The sequence below is a fragment of the Balaenoptera borealis genome (genome assembly GCF_965194805.1).
Source record: "Balaenoptera borealis genome assembly, chromosome: 2".
Classification (NCBI taxonomy): domain Eukaryota; kingdom Metazoa; phylum Chordata; class Mammalia; order Artiodactyla; family Balaenopteridae; genus Balaenoptera; species Balaenoptera borealis.
Window position 1 is genome coordinate 32,345,780 of NC_138867.1, and position 17,438 is coordinate 32,363,217.

The window sequence follows — 17,438 nt, forward strand, 5'->3', positions numbered from 1 at the left end:
GGATAAAAATGGGGAAAAGGGACCGGGAACTTGCAGTTTAAAGAGTGGCCACGGAGCCCCGAGGACACAGTTGAGCAAAATCCTGAAGGTGAGGCAGCAAACTCTGTGGTCCTTGGGGAAGGAGCCTGGCCCAAGGAAAAGCCAGGACAGACGTCTTGCCTGCAAGGCGGCCGAGGCAGCCTCCCCCCGCCCCACCGAGCGCACCGCCTTTAGGCCGCGGTCAAGGCTTTGGCTTTTACTCCCAGCTAAACAATGGCAGGGTCTAGAGTAAAGGAGTGACAAGATCTGATTTAGTCCTTCGAGTGATGTGAGGCAAAAGGAATAACCTGTGGGGAAAATTTTCCTGTTTACTTTCAGCGTACCGGTACATATGCATATATAATTAACATACCATTTAAGTAAACTCATGAAAATATAACACAAATTTCGTCCCGTTTGAGTAAAATTCGCTTACCTATGCACTTTTTACCTGAAGAAAAGCCCCCTTTCAATGTACAGAAGTAAACTTAATAGTGACCTGTACGGTAAAGTTATTTCACGTGTTTCAGTCAGAGACTACAGGAGGCTTGGAACTGTACACATAATCACATTTGTACTCCAGCCTTGGCCAGTACCTCACTGTTTCGAACGTAAAGGAAAACGAAGTCTGAAACCGGCTGGCCCCAGGCCCCCCCGCGGCCCGCACTCCGCCGGCTCTCCCCGCGTGCTCGGCTCCACCCACACCTAGAGGGGGGCGCGGACCGGCTCCTCGCTCGAACAGCGTCGCCTACAGGCCCTTCTCCCGACTGCTAGGCAAGAGCCAAAACCACCGGCAACAAAATGCAAGACCAGAAAAGACCACATATTTCCAGAAATATATGCATCACAAACATGGTTCCATTTCAGTCCAGCTGAGAATCTTCGTCTCCTCCACGCGTTGCGTTCTCACTCCTCAGAAATAATGCAGAGACGGGCGTAAAGTCTGGCCTCTCAAAAGGAGAGAAAGGTGTACAATACGATACATCCATCCACCCGGCTGCAGGGACACCATTTAAAAAATGCTCGGTCGCCGTCGGATCGCGGGCGTCCTCTACGTGGCCGCCCCGAGCTCGGCTCCCGAGAGCTAAAGACGAGCAGCTGGGGCGGCGTGCGCGGGCTGCGAGACGGTCCGGGCCTGAGCGCCCCCCACGCACGCGACCACCACCGAACTCGGGCCGCGCTCCGGTCGGCCTCCAGGAAAATAAAGACCGGGAAGACCCGGCCCGCCCGTGCCGCAGCGAAAACGCCGCTCCGCAGGATCGACACTAAAAGGCAACATCCACAGCCGCCCTGAGGCGAAGGGCGCAGAGAAGAGCCGCCGACGCCTCGCTGCCGGCCGCCGCCCGGCCCCGGGTGCGGTGCGGAGCGGAGCTGGCCGTGCGCTGCGGCGCAGCCGAAGACGCGAGCCGAAGTGGCGGCGGCGGCGCGGCGGTGGCGGAAGTGGAGTGGGGAAGAGGGGGTGGTTGTTAGTGTTTGGCGCCGGCGGAGGGAGTCATTCCTGCAGCTGCACTTCCGGTCGGCATTTTGTTCTGAGAGGGAGAGACGAAACGAGAGAGACACACACACAGGGCTCCTTCCCCCCCCGCCCTCCCCCCCCTCCCTCCGTCGGTACCGACTCACCCGACACCACCAAGCCGCAGGGAGGGACGCCCCCGCCGACTGGAGGATTGGTTCCCGGGCCGGCGGCGATGCCCCCCCGGTAGCTCGGGCCCCCGGTCGGGTGTTTGTGAGTGTTTCTATGTGGGAGAAGGAGGAGGAGGAGGAAGAAGAAGCAGCGATTTGTCTTCTCGGCTGGTCTCCCCCCGGCTCTACATGTTCCCCGCACTGAGGAGACGGAAGAGGAGCCGTAGCCACCCCCCCTCCCGGCCCGGATTATAGTCTCTCGCCACAGCGGCCTCGGCCTCCCCTCGGATTCAGACGCCGATTCGCCCAGGTAAATTCCTGCTCTTTATTTCGGCGGCGGCGGCGGCGGCGGCGCCAGGTCCTCAGCGTCTCTCCTCCTCGCTCCCCTCCCCGCCGTTTCCTTAGCGGCCCCAGGTCTCCTCCACGGGCGAGTCTAGAGTTCGCTCCTCTCTGGTGGCAGCCGCCCTGGGTGGCGGTGGTTTGGTACCCTCTCCCGGCCGGCTCCGGTGGCGGGGACTGGGCTCCTGCCGGGCGGCCGGGGAGGCGTAGGCCCGGCGGAGAGTGCAGGCCGCGGGCCAGCGGAATCTACTTGAGCTCGGGGATTAGGAGAGCTTCGGGCTGAGCGGAGCTACTGCTGGTCGGTGACAGGCCTCGCCCGGGAGAAGAGCCGTAGCTAGTGAGGAGGCGGAAACAATACAACTAACAGCAAATGTGCCTTGACCGTCCCCATATTTACAACTTTCCTGGTCCGGGAGTGGGGAACGTCCCAGCGAAACAAACAACCCCCCTTCTTCCCCCTGTGACCCCATGAAGGGAGGAAGTAGTTTCAGTTAGTGAGACAAATGTAAATACTCAGACTCGGATCCAGTGGTAATTCTTTTCCTGTGTAAAACTTGTTTGGACGTTGGAAAGTTAATAAAGACTCATTTTCTTTTTAAAAAGAATTAAGTCGTCCACATGAATATTTCATATAGGAACCCGTAGTGTGGTAGACACTGCATATGACCCCCACCCACGCAAAGAGCTTTTATGTTGCTGTTTGACAGTGTGTTGCACATGGACTTTTTATTCAAAGACAAGTATAAAGTACTTGACAGGTTTACCCTGCCACTTTATATTTGTGTGCGTTGTATAAGGACAGTTTTAAACGAGTATACATAACACACTTAGGTACTTCCTGATCTAAACGTGTAGAAGCTTAAAAAAGATTTTTTAAATGTTCTGAGAATTGTGCTGAGATACAGGTACAACCAATTTTCTTTAGAAGGATAGAAATTAAGTTATGCTTAAAATCCCTGGGAGGTTAAAAAAAAATGTAGAAGGTGCCATCCTTTCATGTCTGGGCAGATCTTCTTGAGGTCCCAGGATTGTCATTGGCTGTTTGTGCCCATGATGTTTGACTGTGTAATGAGAGAGGTGTCATTTTAATAGGTCAAATGTATCTGTAAATGCTGGAGAAAAAGATCAGTTCTATCTTAAATTCTAGTTCGCAAGTAAGTTAAGTGTTTAGGTATTGCTTATGGAGGCATTGGTAATGTAGGTTGGCATAAGGGAAAAACCAATTTAAAAGTCCTCAGCCATACAAGTTGCACAGAAAAATAAATGTACCTGGGTTAGACTGTTTTGATAGTTTGTCTCATAGTCACTGAAGGAAAACTTTCATTGCTTAAAATGAAGCGACACTGATCAAAAAAGTCCCTTGTTTTATTAGTGGGTGTTAACATTGGTTCGAATTTTTTGTGTCTCATTGAATTATTATTGTCATTGTAGAATAAGTAACTTTTCTGAAGGTTGTTTTTGAGTTTGGCCCTCTGCTTAAAATAAATTGTTCCACATTTCCTGCAAACGTATGGATAAATGTTAAAAAGAGTGAAGTTAATATAGCTGTCACGTACGAGGCATGTTTTTAATGCTATAAATCCGTGTAGTAGTCAGTAGCGTGTCCGTGATTTGTATTGGTCAGGGAGCAGTTTGAATTTTAAAAAGCCTGAAGCTCCTGCTGAGCCCCAATCCCGGCCTCCCTCCCTCCCACTAATCTCCCATTCCTGTCTTTGTGCTGCCTGCTCCTGTTAGACACTGTTTGCTACAGGGCCTCAGGCCTACACTGGGTGGGGGGCACGCGAATGGGGGCTGGGGAAGGGGGGGGAAGAATACAGAAGGTAGGAACAGTTCACTTCTTAAGCGGAGGATTTGGGGGTGGGAGGCGGGGTAAGGGCTTCAATGTAAATGTTTAAAAGGCCCTTATATGAACCTGCGATTGTCTTTACAACTTTTATTTAAATAAAATACTGAGATGTATGTCAAGGGATGAACATACTTCTTCTAAAGGTAATGGAAAGAGGAGTTCTGCTTGCTTAGTTTTCATCAACAGGAACAACTTATCTTTAGCGTTTTATATAGTTAAAGGGAGCTTCCTTACACAGATGTTTAAATCAGTATATTAGATATCTATTTATGTGACTGATTTTTTATTGTGACTTTGGAATTAAAGTGAATTAGTTCCTATCAGACCTTATTTTCCTAATTCTACATATTTAGTAATCTGTAAGTAATATAGGTTGTGTGATAGCTTTCGTTCAGATACCATAAATATTTCTTTAAATTACATTGAAAATATTTTTTGTTTAGTCCAAACCAATTAAATAGATTATTTTTAAAGGAGACATTGTGAAACTTGAGTAAAACCTAAACTTGAAGTTTACATTTTTGATAACTTAGTTGGAAGGAATAATTTGTGTTTCCCTAGAGATTATGAATAGTCTGCTCTACCTCCCCTGTATTGGTCGGGATAGTCACCAGTGGCTAATCTTGTATTTCCATTTTTTTTTTTTTTAATTCAGCGAAAGGAAACAACTATAAATGTTCCAGAAATCTTATAATGCTGGTTATATTATAGGATAAATATTTTATAATATACTTAGAGGAAATTTCAACAGTATGGTTTATTGTTTCTTTTGAGTCTGCAGAGTTACCAGTAACTTATAATAATTACTTGAAAAGAAAGTAGTTTTAAAGTATATCATGAAAGTCTAGTAAATCAAATTAAAGTTGAATAGTAAATAATTACTTCTGTTGTTTTGAGATGAGTATATTGGGTGCTTCCTTTTGAAAGCCATTCAACAAATTTGTTTACTAAAGTTATTCGAAAGCTTTATGAACCTGTGCTACGGATCATTATAATACTGTCCACTTTTAAGAAGAAAAGAGTTATCTTCGAAGAAAGACTATTTCAGATTCTCTTTGGGGATGAAAAGTGAAAGTTTTCAGTATGGTAGTAAGCCTAGTTTTGGTTTTCTGCATAATGATCATTATTACATTTCAAAAATATTATGAGCAAAGCTGTACCAATTCAAACATGAAGTTTTCTTTATTTGGAGCCAGGCTACCCAACTCAAACATGTATTTTCTAAGGCTTCCTAAACTAATTTCATATTTAATTTTTTGGTACCAATTCATCATCAAACTGCTATAGAAACATTTGAACCCATCTGTGTTATATTTTGACATACTCTATTGTGGTATTTTTACTCTCCCAAAATAAGGTGTAAAAATTAACAGTAAAGAGTAAATAAAAACTGAAGAGTTTGTGTTTTACACAGTTTCATTTAACTTTCCGCACTCTGTTGCTTATTAGGAAAAGCATAATTTGTAAGTAATTCTGAAATTTTTTAAATAATGTAAAATTTCAGTTTTATATAAAGTGACTAGGAAGACTGAGGTAAATAAAAATTCTTTTCATAGAAATGTAACTTCAATTCCGTTTATCACATTTATTTGCCATAAAACGAATAGGAAATTACTGACTAGGAACTTTATAGAAACCTGGTAATTAAGTGTTTAGTTGACATCTTTAATATCCTGAGCATACTAAGTTGGCTTTGGTGGTAATGTATGGTCTTATGTAGCTTTTAAAAATCATTTAAAAATATACTTTTTGAACAAAGTTTTTTTCTATTTTTAGCAGGTGTCAATAATTATTCTCTGTATTTTTAAATTGGTTCTTTTTCAGGGTGACCTGAGTTCATTCATAAATATTCTCATTTCCCTGCAAGGTAAATGACCAGCATGATTTCCATTTTTTGATGAAAAACTCAGAGGCCACATGATTTGTAGAGATTCATGTAGTGACTCGGTGGGAGATTAGGTATTCTCTGACTCTTAATAGTTTCTTATTAGATTATGTTGCTTTAAGAAACCTGTGAGCTTTGGTCATGAAGCTAGGTATTGCTCAGTGCTGACACTGATACCATTTGTGATTTTTTCCAATTATCTGAGTCCAAGGTGCTTTTCTCATCTCCATAGAGATATGATACTTGTCTTTTGGTTGTATTTTCCTGGTATGAAAATAGTACTTTTACATTAGAAATCTTGACCTTGTGTGTATATATTTGGTGTTCAGGTGATTAAGTTTATTTACATATGTCCCTCTTCAGGAGTGTAAGTGAATTAACTGTATGTGTAGTAAATAATGACTCCTTAAAGTTTTATTCTTATTGTGTTTTTCAACTACTAGAGTGGAATTTTAGTGTTTCTATTTGATTTAAATGCAATTTTAAACACCAAATCTGCAGTCAGTTTTAATGAATTGAGTTTTGTCAGATTGCATTATGTTTTAAGGCAGGTTTCTTTCTATTCCCAAAGTGATATTACTAGGAGACATCATTTCTTGATACAGCATTGCCAGCTAGGTAAGATTTTGAGGGGCTATTATTTGCCAGGAATTGTGTTAACGTATGTATGACCCCCCCAATATTATCTCATTTAATTCTGCTAACAGGCTCATGAAATAGAAACAATTATCATCCACAATTTACGGATGAAGAAACTGAGGCTGAAAATGTCAGAATGTCTTATTAGTCTTATTGGGTGCTTATGTCTTATTAGTATGATCAGTCTGATTTATATTTGTTCTTAAGGACTTAGGATTCCACATTTCTAGTTTTAGTAAATTCTTAATATTATACTTTAGTTGCTCAGTTGAATCAATACTTAAAAGTCAGGTAGTCAAGGAAATTATGTACTTTAGGCAAAGAACTAAAATAGAATCCAGAATATATATGCTATATATATTAATGATAATTTCAATAATTTTGAAGTCAGCACATCTTTACTATCTTACATTTTAATTTTGAGTTTGTTAATCTGAATTTTTTACTTCTTTTAAGTTTTTTATATTGAGTTGAAACTGTCCAAGCATCTTTTTAGAAAGGGAAAATTGAGCTTTAGAGTAATTTTATTCGTAGAAATGTATATGACCAATTTGTATTGTAGTAGATGAATCTATAAATTAGTATGACTGGTACTTTTTAAAAATTCCAGTATTTATATAGCCAAAGAATGTGGATCGTTTTGAAGTTCTCAGCTTGGGAAGTTGTGCACTTATTCCAGAGCTGTTGCCATTACATACACTTTTATGGGGATTCCTTTAGTGAATACCTTTATAGACCTTGAACTAGTATTTTTTTATCATCCTTAATGGCATACATTTATCTTCAGGGGTGAATTTGAATTTTAGAGACAGTAAAAAAGTAATTTAGAACTTAGTTTAGGAAAGCTAAGATTTAAGATCTCTTTTGTGTCAGGCATTGTGTTGAGTACCTTACATTTGTAATATGTAATATTATTGAGTGATTCCCATGTGCCAAAAACTGTGCCAGGGGCTTTATATGGATTTTCTCAATTCTTCAAGGTATAGTATGAGTTTGGTTATATTTACTACTCTAAGATATTTGAGAAAACTGAAATATAGAATGATTAAGTGACTAAGGTCCCACATCTAACAAGTGGAAGAAAGTGGAGAAAGGACTCCAGAGTTGATGCTTCACCCACCAACCTTAACCACTATACTGATTATCGTGATTACCTCCCAACTATCCAATGAGGTTAGTGATAATGTTCTCGTTTTACACACAAGGAAGTTGAAGCTCATCATGTTTAATAACCTGTCCAAGGTGGCAAATCTAGACAGTGTTAGAGATAGGATCCCAACTCAAATATGTCTAATTCTAAAACTTCTGCTCTTTCCATTCTACCACTCTGTCTCTTCAAGATTTATAATACTTTTTTTTGTTTGTTTTTTTGATAAAAAGAGTAGGCTTGATTATAAAGTAGTGAGACTTGTTTTTCTTGTGTGGCTTATAAAGCGATCCTATGGCTTAAAAAGAGGAATTCTAAAGTTTTTTGGTCAGTTATAGCTGATTCATTATCTGATTACAGTCTTTTAAAACATACCTTGTTAACTTTACACTATATAAAATATACAAAATGTTTCTATGTACAGATGTGCATTTAAATAGAATATTGACGTTAAATATAATGCATGCTGTATTTTTTGAAAGTGTGGAAAAGCCACTTTATTTTCATAATATTGTGATTCTTGAATTATTTTTTATAAAAACGTTAAGCATTAAAAAATATTCTCAAGAATACACTAAATTTTTAACATAATTAATGTAGGTAAATTTTTTTGCCATCTTACGTGTGTGTAACATCATTTAACATGATATAGCAAACTCTTAAAATTTTCTTTTGTATGTATTTGCCTTTTGGCAGAAAGGAAAAACTTTAACAGGATGGAAAAGCATAGAATTAGCAACATTGATTAATTTATTTATTAAAATAATTTTGTATACTTTTACCTCTTCTGAGAAATTCAGAAGCTGTGACATAATTTTGAAATACTGATTCCTTTTCGTTACAGTGAACACATTTGGGTCACTTATAATCTCAGTTCTTTAGTCTTGTGCCAATAAAATGCATATGTACTTCACAAGTACTGTTTTTTAAAAATAGTCACTGATTCTAGATACCTTAAAAACTAACAGTGCTTGAAACACTGATGAATTATTAAAACTCAAACTATAGTTTACTGTAAAAATATTAATATTTATGATGATATATTTAATTTTTTTATTTACAAACAAACAAGTCCTTGAAATTAGTCCTAGTAAGGAAATAGGAGTTTTTCAACACTGAGTTTTCTCAACACTGCTACTTGGCAACCCTTTCAGGATTTTATTTTATTTGTTCTTTTGCTTGGTTTTTTCCTATATTTGCTATGTTTTATTTTATTTGTTTTTTTTTTTAATTGAAGTATAGTTGATTCACAATATTGTGTTAGTTTTAGGTGTACAGCATATTGATTCAGTAGTTTTGCAGATTATATTCCATTATAGGTTATTATAAGATAATGGGTATAATTCGCTGTGCTATCCTGTATATCCTTGTTGCTTATCTATTTTAACCCTTTCAGGATTTTAAAATCTGCTTTTAGTGTTCTTTGTCTGATAAGATTGCCAGTTTCTACCTAAAGAAATTGATGATCTGAGTATAGGCTATACATAATTTAGTTTTTCTTTGGTAATGACCAAATTGAAATTTTACATGGGTATATATTGGCCCTAACTCCCATTAAAAAAAAGTACTATTCTTAAAAAATTGTTGCACATAACATAATCTTTTTCCCAGGGTTCTGCCTATGTCTCAGAAAACTCTTAAGGTTGAAAGTTGAAATGTAATGGCCTAAAAGCTACTGTTATCATTTTTTTCCCTTTGAGAAAAGAATTAAGAATCCAGTATTCATGCTGTAATCTACTCCAAGTTATCCTGAAAGACGTATATGTAGACATATGAAAGACATATGTAATATTTCCATCACCCCCAAAAGTTCCCTTATATCCTTTTGTAGTCAGTTTCCTACCCCTAGTCTAGCCTCTGACAGCCAGATCTAATTTCTGTCCCTATAGTTGTGTATTTTCTAGAATGTCACATAAATGGAATCATATAAGCTTCTGTGTCTCGTTTCTTTCACTTAGCATAAGGCTTTTGAGATCCATCCATGTTGTTGCCTGTATTAGTAGTTTGTTGGTATCTGAATTTTGAAATTGAATTTGATATACTCTTTAACTTTGGTACTACCCTGTCAAAAAATACTTTGAACGGTTTTAGATATTTGTCTCAGATTTTGCAGCTGCTTTATTATTGGACATAATTTTACTTGCCCATGTTTACCCCTCAACTCCAAAAATCTTGTAATTTACATTACTGTTGAGTGGCATGCATTTATACTAGTTAATTCTGTTAGGTTAGATGCTCTACCAAGTAGGTAAAATAGACATTGCCCTCTTTTTCAACATAATTAAAATAGGTAGCATCATGTATTTTGAACATACAGCACATAGAAACTGGAACAATGGTGCAGTGATATCCAGAAATTGAGTTTACACTTTAGTATAAAATTGCTGTTTATACTAAAAATAGAGCATAGGTTATAGTGAAGAACAGTCATTGCTTCTCCTCTAATGCTTAGAGTTAGAGAAGTAGTGCTATTTACTGAAAGTTGGGGCAGATAATGATGAAAAAGAGTTATTTTATTTGACCACCTATTTTGTTCCCTCTCCCTCCTCCCTTTTTGAAACCGCTTTCTCTCTTGGGTTCAAGGATATCAGTCTCTCATTTGTAGACTCTTTTTGCTAGCTCTTCCATCTCTGCCCACTCCTTAAATATTGGTATTCCCAAGGTGGTTCTTCAACCTTCATTCTGTTCTCTCTTCCTATTGATTTAATCTATTCATTTGACTTTTTTTACATGCTGATGACTCACATATCTATCTCCAGAATATAATTCTCTTCTGAGACAGATCCAGCTGTCTCACCAGGCACCTCCTGATGTCCCATAAATACTGTAAATTCAAAAGTAGTGTAGAAATCTGAACTCATTTGTCAGTTCTTCCCTAACCTTATCCCCTCCCACTCAAAAAGAAAAACTATTCTTAGAACTATGTGAAGTAGGTTAATGTTCCCATCATTAACTCAAGTTGCCTAAACTAGAAACTTGGTGATAATGCTTGACCCTTCTTCTTTAGTGTATCTCCAAACGAGTTGTTTACCCAGTTGTTTACCCATTCATAGCACCTCCCTGAATATCACTTGAATCCATCCCTCCTTTACAGTTTGATTCTGAGAGTGGGCTTGTACGTACAGCTTGTTGGATGGAATAACATAGCATTTTAAGAAAGATTTAGAGGTAATTGTGAAAGATGTATTTAGTGTTAGGATACGTTTTGCTCATATGCTTGGGCTCTGATGTTTAAAATTAAGGTGTAACTTTCAGTACCTTTCATGTTTTATAGCTTAAATGTCAATGTCTTCTGTACCCATTTCCATATCTAAAATCCAGAACTTCTTACTTTAGAGCCCAGTGTATCAAGTAGAACAGTTTGAACTCAGTCTTCTTTCCATACCTTACTTTTAGAGCACTACATTTCATGGATGTGTACGTTCATTTAAATACTGCATGTTTATGTGTTCAGGGGCAGAGTCTGAATTGAGAAGAAAATGAGAATGTAGGAGCAAAGGAAGGCTTTTTAATTGACTTTCCTGTACTGTGGAAGCAACTTTACTTGAATAACATTTTCATTTTTATTGCAGGTAACAAAACTAAAGAAGCAAATGCAGTGGGGATATGATACTGTTCAGTTGCTAGGCATGCAAACATTTTTAATGGCAAGAGTCACATATACTGTAGCTGTATTACTTGTTTGTGAGTTTGGAAGTTGTTGCTCATGGTTTTGTATAACCTTGCAATGTTTCTTCCTTAGAATAAGTTATCTCCTTATTTCCCAGTTTTAACAGAAGGGTATGCTTAGAGTTACTGATTTAAATAACCCTAAGTATCTCTTGTGAAGGGCATCTTAAAATGTGATGCTATCTTGAAAAATGAAGTAAACATTTTCTTCACTGTATCTAGAATTTATAACTAAGGAAATAATAGGTGCTGTATTTTGTTCTAGTGCTAATTGCCATGTTTTTGAGAAAATGGGATCAATCCAAAGGCTGTTTACAAAGACTGACCAAGAACCTTGCCTGGTTATTGCGTTGTGGTGGCTTGCACATAGTAAGCATTCAACGAACAATTGTTGAATACATGAATTTGAATTATATTTTAGTTTTGAGATATAAGACTGATTGGAGTGACAGAAGATAGGTGGGGCTTGCTAAATATTAAGCAAATTTGATAGAAGAAAGGTAACACTGAGCCCGTAAAAGGTAGGACAGCCTTTAAAGCAAAGAATTGTGTAATTTAACTACTTGTATTTGGACAATTAGGTTTGTTTAGCTGGATAAGAGGAAGATCTATGTACAGAAGTGTTTTTGAATTCTTTCTATTCTTTTATTCCCACTCCAGTTTTGCTTCTGATTTCAAGTATTAGCTCTGGGCTTCCATCTTCAGTGGTAAGGGACAATGTAATAGGCTCAGAGATAAAATGACCTGCGTAATCCAGATATGCATAGTAGGACATGGAAGGTGTTGGTGGGAAAGGGAGAGAGATATTATAGTTCTTCAATCGTTTCCAATTATTCATGGTTTTTAGCTTATGTCAAAGTGCCATTGTCCTCAGTATTGAGATGAGGGGGCCTGAACACTATAATTTAAAACGACTTAGAGATTACAACATGCTTGTTACTGTGCTACCTCGATGTTGAGCCATGTTGCCACCTATGCTAATTATCATATGGTTTTAGTGATTCTGTTTTCAACTAGACGATAGCCACCGAAATTCTAATGTTCTTTATAAAAATTTCATACTTTAGCAACTCTCCATTCCCTTAGTTTTCTTGGGAACCAAAACTACTTATAGTTTGCTGGTATGTTAGGTAAGGCTAAATTGTGGGATTTAGAGCTTAAAAAATTTTAAGAATCTCAAAGCTAAAGCTTTTCCCTCTCTTTTTTCTTTTAATTATAGAAGCAGTATGGAAAAAAACTGCATGCTATTTGGAAAATAGGAAAAATATATATATAATCTCATATTTTATGTTTTTCCCTACTAGGTTTTTAATAAAAATATTTATATGAATGTAATTATGGTTAAATATGTATTTACGGTATAAATATATGTACCTAGTCCTGTTTTCTCTTAAGGTTTTATCATAAAGATATTCCTAATTTTTTATATAGTGTTCATAAATATTTAAAATGTTACCCAACATTTTGTCAGTGGATGAACCGTAATTTTCTTAGTATTCTATTTCGGACATTTTACTTGCTGTCACTTCTTTCTGTACGAAAATGAGGCAGTGGAACATCTTTATATGTATAGTTTTTTTCCCCCTTTGGGGGCTTTATTCATTTAGAGTAGAATTCCGTTAGTGGTAGTTAGGCCAAAAGGTTTGAACCTTTCTGTGGCACCTAATACGTATTTCCAAAAATAGTTTTACCCTTCCATAATCTTTATTTTCATTCACGTCTTAATTCATTCAGTGAATTCATTTCTTTCCTATGATGCACCTTTCCTATTAAGATTATTCTTAGGTCATTTAAATGCTCATCTTCTCCACTGTTGTGGCTGTGGTCTCTTTTCAATATATTTTTGAACTTCTTCATAATAAAAATAATGGGTTTTTCAAACTGGGTATATCATTTGGAGGTATTATATAGTGAAATTAGCATAGGATCTAGTCTGAACTAGCTACTAGCCAAGTGACATTTAGACCAGTCATTAAGCCCATTTCTTCAGCTGTAAACTGAAGGAGTTCTCAGGTTTCAGGATTTTTGTGGACTAATAAAAACACAAAACAAAGGGGAAAAAAAGGAATTTAGATAAATGAAAGAAGAGAGTAGGTAGGTCCTAGAGATACAGTTATAGTTAAGGGATCATCAGTCTTCTATCTGCAGAAAAGTAGTAGGTAGATTTTAGATTGGAACGTATGAAAAAGAAAAATCAGTTTTTTGGTAGGTCCTATTACTTAGACTTAATATTTGAGATATGAAACATCTAGTGTGATGTAGACTTGGCTGTGATCTCACATTCATTCTCTTGTTCATCAAACATCAAGTGTTTCCTTTATCTCAGGAACTATAAGGCATTACAAGTGGTGAAATAAAATATTTCACTCTTGCCTTCAAGGATCTTACAGTCTAATAATAGACAGATAAATAAAGATTTTGTTACAATATCAAGATTAACAAAGAGGATACAGTAGGAGCACTGAGGGGGATCACCTAATTTAGACTAGAGATGGTGTATAAAGTAAGTTTAGAAGGCCATTAATTAGACTTGGGAGTCTGGGGCAACAGTTTGATTTTGGAAACTGCAGATGCTTTGATTATTGGAGCATAGGGCTGGAAAAGGAGCGTGCCAAAAATATTCGAAGCTACAGAGAGGGGCAGGGTCCAGATTATGAAGGAATGTATATGCCTTTAAGAATTCTGCATTGGCTTCTGAGTTGAGGATTGATTCTCAGTTTCATATTTCTGGGACTTGAAGTATGAAAGTTCCATTCACTAAAGATCAGGAATATAAGAGGAGAAGGTTATAAGAATTGGAAGATTGGGTTGTAGAGGAAGGGAAGGAGATGATATTACAGTTTTAAGCATGTCAGTGGGACATTCAGGTTTGTGGTAGATATGAGAGTCTCAATACTTCAGAGCTGAGAAGACATTAGGCTTTTCTTTGGCAAAGTCATAATTATGAATTGGTCTATTAGGAAATTATTTTTATGAGGACATTTCTAAATCTTTGTAGAGTTTTAAAAAGGATATGTAAAATTTAAGTTTAAAACCATGTTGAAATCCTAGAATTTCTTTTATTACCTTAACTGAGAATATCCAAGGCAATATTCAATTTATTATTATAGTTCTCGTATAGATATACAAATTAGAATTAGCATATAGCTTTTATTTATTTTATTTATTTTTTAACATCTTTATTGGAGTATAATTGCTTTACAATGGTGTGTTAGTTTCTGCTTTATAACAAAGTGAATCAGCTATACATATACATATATCCCCATATCTCTTCCCTCTTGTGTCTCCCTCCCTCCCACCCTCCCTATCCCACCCCTCTAGGTGGTCACAAAGCACCGAGCTGATCTCCCTGTGCTATGTGCCTGCGTCCCACTAGCTATCGGTTTTACATTTGGTAGTGTATACATGTCCATGCCACTCTCTCACTTCATCCCAGCTTACCCTTCCCCCTCCCCGTGTCCTCAAGTCCATTCTCTAGTAGGTCCACATCTTTATTCCCGTCCTGCCCCAAGGTTCTTCATGACCTTGTTTTTTAGATTACATATATGTGTGTTAGCATACGGTATTTGTTTTTCTCTTTCTGACTTACTAGCATATAGCTTTTAAAGCCAACATAAGTTGAATAACTTTTGGCTGCTTAATAAGAATACAGTCTACCAAACACTGTATCACTTTTCACATTTTGGATGGAATGGATATTAAAAAATTTAGTGACTTGGTCAAATTGTTGTAGATACTAATAGTTATTTGAAAATTTCTTTCAAGGCTGACCTAGAAGATCTCTCCAAACAGTCTTAAATCAGGGTTAAAAGTAATATTTAAAAAAAAATCTTACTTGGTTTAAATTACCAGAAGATAATAATACCGTTTCTTCTTATGGCTTTGTTTTCCAGTATATTGACTATTACTATGAACTTAGGATAACAAAATGAATGTTCTTGTATGACTATTTTCTATTGTATAAGGCTGTTCTTAGGGCCTTCCTGGTGTATTTGTCCAACTTAATCTGAAGACTACTTCTTTAGTTGGTTTTATACTAAATGCATACATATTATGAGATCTTTAGTGAGAGCTATGTTGCTTTGCTTATGAGGGGATTGTCTTTACAGATATAATTTAAGGCCTCCTTTTAGAATAATTAAATAAAAAATGAAAAGCAGTAGCTTTTCTGAAGTATTATATGCAGGAATAATTATGAAGGAATCAAACTGATTTATCAAAAATAATTTACCAGGTCAATATCAAAATGAAAATGAGTGCTTTCCTAGGATCTAAGTACATTTAAATAAATGTACTTTTTGGGATTTTTTTTTTTTTTGGATTAGAGAGGTGGCGTGTCAGAATCACCTAGGGAACTTTTTCAAACTATAACCCTTTTATGGAGATGTAAGATAAGTTTTATAAGTTTCTCTATTAGCTAGTTCGTTAGTAATCATTCCACAAGAATTAATTGAATAACTGTTGTGCTGTCAGCAATGAATTCTAGGCATTTGATCATAGGAATTTTTTTCATCCTCACTCTCAAAGTTTACATGGCTGCCTAAGAGATGCCTCTATTTTATTTATTTATTTTTTCTATTTCTATTTTATTTTTTTCTATTCTATAAAAATATCATCTGCGAGGCATAAAGGAGCAAGGAACCATGGTGAGCAGAGTTATTAATGACTTAAAATTAAAAATAGAGGTAGAATGGAGAGGTGTGTTGAATTCTGAAGAATGGAGTGGAGTTTCTGGTTATGAGAGAGAATGTAGTAGAATCGAGGAAAGAAGAGTAGCAGATACTACAAATGAATTTGGCAAAAGAATTAGTGAGAAAAATTGAAGTTAAAAACTCAAATACAAGTTAGCAACAGTACTTAGAATAAAATAAAAAATGATGAACTGACTGATCTGTTCGTAATGGTGGCTTATGTTTAAAAAGTTTACTCAAAAGTCAAAGTGCCTTATTTTGTATATGTTTGATAATACACTCTTACAAAGTGATGTGTAAAATGCTTGGAACTGTGCTCTGCACTTACAGTAAGTCCTCAGCGAATATTTATTCTTTTTATTTGTTGACAGCTACCTTTCTAATTGGTGATTTGATGAAAAACATACTTGTCAAGTATATTTCTAAATAAAAGTCTGCGAGTTTGTGACATAAATTATTAGGAAGGTATTGGATAAGAAACAAAAAGTTATCAAATCAACTCAAGTTCATCTGTTATTGAAATGTGGTAAGTACTTCACAACACAACTTGGCTATATACCCCAAATCAAGTGAAGTATCCCAAATAATAACTCTACTTATACAAGGAACTTGATTTAACTCATTCTGTTATCTAAAGTTAATTATGCCTCTAAAGGTATTGTACTATACTGCTGTGTATGGCAATATACATATATATACAATATATACAAATATATCCACTATATTTTGATAGCTCATTTTGTATTTTCCAGCTTCACACCTTTTAGTCAAAACATTTACCTCCTTTTCTCTCCATCTATCCAAATCCTACCTTCTTTCTATAAAGTTCTTAGGGGTTTTGGGTAGTAATGGAGAGAGGTAGCATATTAGAGTCACCTGGGGTTTTTGTGGGGTTTTTTTTTTTCCCCCAAGCTTACATTTTCTCTCTTTGCTCTTGCCCCAGTTCATGTGATCTCTTCCTTTTCTAATACATACCTGTGTGTAGGAGTTAGTAATGTAAGTTATATGCTGACTCATCACATTTTTGTATTGTATATCAAGCTACGGCTTATTTTGTTTCATTTTCACATTATATTATCAATCAGATTATAAACTCTTTGAGGGCAGGATCTGCCTGTGGTACCTTATAAAGTGTCTTGCCTGGAGCAGGCTTTTAGCAAGTGTTTGCTGATAAGTGGCTCATCTGAACTAGTTTGAAAAGGTTTGGAAACTATTTCACATTCTTAAAAACCATAAAATTCACTCTTTTAAAGTGTACAGTGGTAAAAATTCAGTGGTTTTTAGTATATTCACAAAGTTGTACAACCATCATCACTATCTAGTTCCAGAACATTTTCATCCCCTGGAAAAGAAACCCCATACCCGTTAGCAGTCACTCTCCATTCTTCCCACAGCCTGCGGCAACCACTATCTACCTTCTGTTGCTATGGATTTCCTTATTCATATAAGTGAAATCATATAATGTGGCTTTTTTGTACCTGGCTGCTTTCACTTGGTCATCCATGTTGTAGCATGCGTGAGTAGTTAACTGCTTTTTATGGCCAAATAATATTCCATTGTGTGGGTATACCACATTTTACT

At 36.9% G+C, this 17,438-nt stretch overlaps 1 protein-coding gene across 6 annotated transcripts in view; it reads left to right on the plus strand.

The window, feature by feature from the left end:
• Positions 1–968: 968 nt before the first annotated feature.
• The window catches only part of NIPBL (NIPBL cohesin loading factor), a 201,090-nt gene continuing 184,620 nt past the window's right edge, over positions 969–17,438 (plus strand). For 5 of the 6 annotated variants that reach the window (XM_082382141.1, XM_082382144.1, XM_082382143.1 and 2 more), the window contains exon 1: positions 969–1,951. The gene's annotated coding sequence lies outside the window, so the exon portion shown is untranslated. Of the gene's footprint in view, positions 1,952–16,228; positions 16,384–17,438 lie in introns of all 6 variants that reach the window. The other variant, XM_082382142.1, reaches the window with a different exon arrangement.